Source organism: Crassostrea angulata, chromosome 7 (assembly GCF_025612915.1).
Source record: "Crassostrea angulata isolate pt1a10 chromosome 7, ASM2561291v2, whole genome shotgun sequence".
Lineage (NCBI taxonomy): Eukaryota > Metazoa > Mollusca > Bivalvia > Ostreida > Ostreidae > Magallana > Magallana angulata.
Genome location: NC_069117.1, coordinates 34,657,754 through 34,665,386, shown reverse-complemented (window position 1 = coordinate 34,665,386; position 7,633 = coordinate 34,657,754). Strand labels below are relative to the sequence as shown.

The 7,633-nt window shown below is 34.2% G+C and overlaps 1 long non-coding RNA gene across 1 annotated transcript; it reads right to left on the bottom strand.

Annotated features, from left to right (window-relative positions):
• Positions 1–7,633, bottom strand: LOC128155326 (uncharacterized). The gene is made up of 3 exons (XR_008239589.1): positions 7,536–7,633; positions 3,461–3,509; positions 1–156 (listed from the first exon to the last, which is right to left on the bottom strand). It is a non-coding gene; the product is annotated as an uncharacterized LOC128155326 (long non-coding RNA).

Here is a 7,633-nt window from a genome sequence, read left to right as displayed (position 1 = left end):
TTTTTCATTTTAAATTTATTTTATCAGAAAGCTGTTTTATTACTAATTAAAAACATCAGCTCAATGACAGCTCACGGCCAGGCAAAGTCTGTATTTCAATTTGATCACGGTGAGGTTGTATTTCCTGCCATAAATATTCTTCAGCTCCATAACAAACTGTAAAAGAAAAGAAACAATTAAAATTGGTTGAATCACTGTGACATGCTTCTGAAACATAAACTACATTGGTCACATCCATGATGCTTATATATACTTGAGGATGCTGTAGAGACATAACGGACACCTGAGCATAACGCAGCTCTGCTATTAGCGTCGTGTATACAATTGCAGTGATTATACAAAATTAAATTTGGACATAGGAATTTTGGGGAGAGATCAAACATAACCCAGATGTATTAACAAGAGGCCTATGGGCCACATCACTCACCTGAGCAACACTAGGCATAATAAAATCAACTTTATGAAGTCATATCCAAAATATCGGGACAAAGAATGAGTAAAATTGATCCTGTTTTTAAAAATTCCCAAAATTTTCAACAGATGATTTTTTGTTGGGCACCTTTTGCAACTTGATTTCATAGTTATATCAAATATTGACCATTGTCCATTCTTAAAATGATCTTAAACAACTGTTCAACCTTGTGTGGCCCCACAGTACCCCCTAGGATCATGATTTGAATAAACTTAAATCTACACTACCTGAGGATGCTTCCACACAAGTTACAGCTTTTCTGGCCAATTGGTTCTTAAAAGATTTTTAAATATTTTTATCTATATATTCCTATGTAAAAATTCAACCCCCAATTGTGGCCCCACCATACCCCCTGGGATCATAATTTGAACAAACTTGAGTCTACACCTCTCCATGCAAAATACAGCTTTTCTAGCCAATTGGTTTTTGAGAAGAAGATACCAACAAATTGTTAGTAATACTTAATTATCTCCCTTTGAAACAGGGCATGACCCTTCATTTTAACAAACTTGAATCCCCTTCACCTAAGGATGCTTTGTGGTAAGTTTGGTTGAAATTGGCCCAATGGTTAGACAGACAGACATACACACAGACAGACAGACAGCTCAGGTGAGCTAATAAAAAAAGAAATATTGCATATGAACTCACATTATTGACAATTTACATGTACTAGTATCTACCACAAATGGGACATTATGCATCTATATTGCGTTCTCGGCGAAGATTTTTAAGTGAAACTATGACCAATGTGATTTTTTATTAGGTTTTTAATAAATTTCAATAATCATCACACTAACAGCGTTTTTCATGTGAAGGATTAATTTTTAATCAATGTTAAGGTGAATAAATTTTACCAATATATTTCAACTGCTGTGATGAGTAATCTACAGAGCACATATTGCTACAGCCACTTCCTGTGTAAATCTCCACTTCCAATGTTGATCACTAGTTTAGAACTGAATTTAAGTCACAAATGCGACCTATTTTGTCTTAACTTTGAGCCCTGCCATCAAATTTTCATTAACTTTTACTTATGTCCCCTATAAAGGGAGTATGGCTCTTAATTCATTTTAAGAAACTTAAATTCCCTTCACCAAATAATTCTTAGTGCTAAGTTTGGTTGAAATTGGCCCAGTGGTATGGAAACAGTTTACAGATGGACAGACAGACAGATGCCGCATAAAAGAGTGATCAAAAAAGCTCACTTAAGCTTTCAGCTCAGGTGATCTAAAAAGGTAAAATTGTTAACAGATTATGTATGATGAAGAACAATTGCAATAGGTGACCAAAATATACCAATTAATTTTGAATAGTTTAAAAATCTAAACTCTCTTCCCTTAAACAGGTCGAGACCACTATATTTTGGGACGTCGGCATAAGTTTGCATACTAAATTAGCCATCTGTTTACTTTTATCGACAAACCAATCAGGTGAATGAGTTGCAAGGCATTGTGGGCTACTACAAGTTTCAGTGTATACAAAGCATATTGAAAATATATACCATTTTGAATTGTCCTTTGGAAACTCATTTTGAATGATTTTTCAGAATTTATGAAATTAATATGGACAATTTCTGAACTTTAATTTCTATGCTCACATTTAAAAAATATAGCATTAAGACTTATATCAACCTATTTAAATACCCCATTGTCAATGTTCAAAAGAGAGGTTCGTCCTATAGAATTAGAAGCAGCGAGTACCGTTTTTCACGTGATATCCCATATTTAAGACAACATTATTAGAATGCGCGTTGATATTTTCTTCAGGGACATTCATCAGAATGCTTATTTAACGGACAAAATACTAAATGTTGCACAGCTTGCGCTTCTGCGTTTGTATATTTGTGCATTTCTACTACCGTGGCTATTCACGTATGTTAAAAATGTACAGTTACCTCTATTTATTTCTAGTGCACAATGATAAAGTCACCAATACACAACTGTGCAGTTTTTTCTTATCAAAACCTGTTTGTACTTGTATGCGTATGTTTGTCAGTCGTTTGATACTGATCATTTTTTAAGCAACAATTGATCAACTAAAACAACAGTATTTTTCAATGTGAGCATGGAACAAAGTTAATGGCACGTAATCTTTCCTTTTTTACCTTCTAAAGTAAAAATCAACATGTACAAACATTCCGGCAAGCAATTAAATATTGTGAATAAAACAGACAAAAACCACGTGCGTCTGTTGAATCGTAAACACGTTGTAGACCGTCATGCATTGCAACTCATTCACTGGATTGGAGAATCTGTTTGACGAAAATACTGTCACGTATTAAATAATGCTATCCATATAAGGTAGTGTACCCGACCTGTTAAAGTTGGTTTGGTCCTCCATTTTAATAAATTTCAATCCCCATCACCAAGGATGCTTTGGGCCAAGTTTGGACAAAAATGGCCCATTGGTCTTGGCCCTTTACCCACACAATTTTTATATTAAGTATGAACCAGATAGAACCAATCCAAGAAAATAAAGGTTTTAGACAATTCTGATATCCCAAAGCCCAGACGTTGGTATTTACACTCGGTTCAATGTTGTTGATTACCATTTACTCATGCTTTTTGTTGGTGAAGTAAGTATGAGCCTGCAGATTAGGCTATTAAAAATGTTAAAGGGAAAAAAGAATATGCTCTGGACATGTACTAGTGATGTTGCATGGCCAATCAGACTGTCGGATGGATGGACACTTCACAGACTGATCTGACATTATAGGGCTTCCACACAGAGGGACGCTTAAAAATAGCATACATCTGTACATGTAAATAGTAAGTTTTCTGTCTCTTAGGAACTCGCCTCCACCACCATTCCGTAAACCATCATGGCTATGGTTCTGAAGCTGTATTTTGGCAAGACCTCTCCGAGTTAGTTCTCCTGATACCATATTAATACTAATACCAGTTGTAAAATAAACTGTGCTCATCTTTATTTTGAGATCTGACTTTTAATTTTTTTTCACATACAAAATTCATCACCTGAAGTTCTTACCTAGAGAATGTTATTTTTGGCATTCCTTCATCAGCTCCCTTCTTGAAACCTACAACAAAGAAAGTTTTATTATACATGTATTTAAAAACCTGTCTTTTCATTCTTATTATTTTTCTTTATTATATTCTGTGAAATTCATGAAGTTTTTAATCAGAGTGTATTTACTTTCCTCATTTTAAAAAATTTAAAATTTCAATTTTTATTAATAATTTTCATATTTAGTCATATATGTAAGTAATCAAATAAAATGATGAGTCATATACACTAGTTAATGACTGATAGATAATCTAAACTTTTAAGCAATAATTTTGTGTTATTTTGGATATGGCAGTTATTGGAGCTAAAAGTTGTAAATTAAATAAACATGAATCAATTTATAATTGTTGAGGTGCAAAACCACCATTTGTTCACAAGACACATGTATATATCCCTGATACATATGTCTATACGGGGGCTGTTCAGAAATTATTGAGACATTTACTCTTACTCCCTCGGGAAAAAAGAAAAACCATTGAAATTTTACCAAAACGTAAACCAGGATACTATTTATTAATGTGAAAATTTTCCAGTCAAAGATCGTTAGATTGTTTCTGGTAAGCTGACAAACGTGCTTACGTCCACTGCCTCGGAGCAACCCCAAACTCATTTTAACGTGTTTCCTTGTTCCTATGTTTTAAACGTCTTACAAACAAACCAAAAACATGAATTATTTTTCATTTCTCATCCTTTGTTTTCATTTTAAGATACATGTACCAACATTTATAGTTTCTCTCTATTCTTAAATCTTTGGGAAAAAATTTAGTTATTTCTACCCGAAAGTCAACTTTCCATGAAACGTTTCTTACAGTCATTCTGTTCATATTTTAAAACTATTGATATCAGTTTTTGTAAAAAGTAGTAGAAAGTTAGTCCCCGTGTTTTAATTCTAATTTAACAGTAAGTAAGAACAACCCAAAAATGAAGCTCTTGACCCCTTTAAATTGTATAGTTTTTGTTTTAGTATTTACTTGGCCTGAAAGATCTCAAATTTAAGGACTGGCTTTAAAAACGGAAACGTTTTGAATAAAATGTTTTATTTACATGTGATTAAATCAATATATATTTTAAACAAAATGATAAAATAGTACAAATTAAGTGAATGTTTTTAAGTGTTGAATACATTAAAAATTCAGAATGAGAGAATAAATAACAAAATTCACCAAAGATTCACCTAGGAATGCTTTGTGCCAAATTAAAATTGGTTAAATTTGCCCCATGGTTCTGGAGAAGAAGTAAAAAATGTGAAAAGTTTACAGAGGGACAGAGAGTGTTGATGAAATGTGTTCAGAGATGCTTAACTTACAGCTAACTATAAGACACAACAATTTAGATACCTGTAATGCCAAGCTTTCATTAGTCGCTTACAGAATCACAAAATCAATCAAATTAATATTAATTTCATCTGAAAACCATTTATTTTTGCACAAGCACTCTTTGAACACAAATGGGATGATGTTCATATAGTAACCTTCACCTCTCTCTCTCTCTCTCTCTCTCTCTCTCTCTCTCTGTTTATCATATGTATGAATATGTAGGCACTTTTCTTGTATTAGGAAAAAAAAAACCCTTGTACATGTACTACGTACTGGCTTCCTTTTTTTTAGTTTTATTGATATGTGATAGGGAATAGGGTTGAGATTGTATCACGATATGGTTGTCAACTATTACATAAACTAATATCTATGTTGCCTTCCTCTATAAGTACATGTAATAAGACGGCATAAAGAAAATATGTCAATGATTTACAAACTACATGTATTTACAAAAGCAATTAACAAACTGTAGAGAAATAAAATATAATTGATTACCACAAAACTTATAAATCATTACCAACTTTAATTGAAATTTCTTTATGTCTTTGTAATTTATATACCATGTAATTATTCTAGAAAGTCAATGAAAAATATTTACATCTACCGAGTATGATTCCCTCTATTTCTTATGGGGACTTCAGCTAATTCATAGCTCCATAGAAACTAACAGGACCTATAGAATATGGAAACCTACAGCGACTTAATAGAAGTCACGGACTGCACAAAATAATCATGATGACGTCAGACTCAAATTCCCATGGAAGACGATTTGGCTGATTCTTTTATCTAATGTACTGATGTACACTAACAGTAATTTAGGGAATTTTACTTACTTTTTGCAATCGATTTATTAATTTGTTAAAAGAAAGAAGAAAGTATAAACAAGAAGATGCTTTCTTTGATGATTCATGTGGGATATAATATGAAGGAGACGACATTGTAGGAAAAATACATTACCCACGTTAGCCTGTTATATAAATTTTTTCTGCAGTAATCGCTACCTTCATATCCTGCATGAATCACCAAAAGAAAGCATTTTATTGTTTAATTAACTCATACTGTCAATCATGATACACATGTTCTGGCCTAAACTAACTTAGTCCGATACTGGTTTGTTATGGCCCAGTTTACAGCTGTAGGTGAAATGTAAAATAATATGGCAGAGTCAGGTATATGGCATTCCTACTAGCTCTGGCTAGTGGATTAACCCTTTAGCTCACTTGGTAGAGTGCTGGATTTGCATGCCAGAGGACCCTGGTTCAAACCCAAGCAGAAGCAACATTTGTCTCTGTTACAATATGCCAGACTAAATACTGGCACAAGTTCTGAGGCTTATCTGAAGTTTTATCGTATGTTATACCTTTTAGTGAAACAGGCTCTTGACTACAAACTTTGAGGCCAGTGAAATCACAGTCTGGCTGTCATAATTTCTTCAATCTCATTACATATAAAGTAATAATGTATTTTGAGATTACCTCAAGAAGGGATTGTTGCATCACATTTCCGTTTTTGTCCATGTCTTCATGTTTTTAGTGAACCCCCTATTTTATTGTCAATATTTCCACAGGGGCTCGTCGCGAAGTTTTTTCAACCTTTAATATCTACCATCTCTATACAATAAAATACATAATACAATAAAATAATGTATTTTATTGTATAGAGGTGGTAGATATAAAAGTTTGAAAAAACTTCGTGACGAGCCCCTGTGATATTTCCATAGAATAACACTAAGCATTCTTCTATATTTTCCTACATATGATAACATTACATATGGTTCAAAGACCCAGCTGCAAAACTGTAGCTGCACGGGAAATTTTGCTCCACGGGCCGCGGTACGCTTTCAACCCGAATTTCCCGTGGAGCAACAGTTCTGCAGCTAACCAAGACCAAACTGTCAGGTTAAAGAAAGACCACTCATGACTGTGATGTTGATCATCGAGGGTGAATATCATTTAAGGGATATGGGTGACGGACAGACAGGTTCGTTTACCGGCGCCTGAGTGTACAGTTGGTAGAGCGACTAGGGATTCACTATTCGTACATGTGGTAGCTGCAGGACTGTAGCTCCCGGTCTGAAAAAAATTCGGATGGACGACCTGGGAGCTACAGTGCCTCCCATAATAAAAAACTGCAATTTACGGCGCACAAAAAATTGCGCTAGTTTGGGACTTATTAACCTTATTTTCACACAAATTCTGCAAAAATAATTAGAACGATTAAATTTTTCAGCAAATTTACTACTGATATCGTCACTTTACTTGCTTCAGACTTTCTCTTAAACATGGTAACCGACCTCGGAAAATGAAGTATGTTAATTTACGTCGAGATCGAGAGTCGCCATTTTTAAATGTAAACAAACTTGCATCACTTTGATTTACAGGGCTGGAGATGGTGTTTAAAAGAATATCAGAGGCAAGTGAAGTGACAATATCTGTAGTAAAATGTCCGAGGAATTTTTTGGGATCAAATATTTGTACAGAATGTGTTCGTAAATGAGATTAATCAGTCCAAACCTAGCGCATTTTTTTGTGCGCCGTAAATTGCAGTTTTTTATTATGGGAGGCACTGTAGCTCCCAGGTCGTCCATCCGAATTTTTTTCAGACCGGGAGCTACAGTCCTGCAGCTATACATGTGGATCCCGGTCTGTGTTCGTTATTATTGTAACGTTAGTTGTAACAGATACTGTATCGACATTTCAACGTATATATCTAAAGTTCATTACCTAAATATATTACAGCTGGGATAAATCCGTAATGGAACGTATTTTTCAACGTCCACAGCGTAAAGGCTAACACATCTTTGAATTGTGCCATCGTTCTG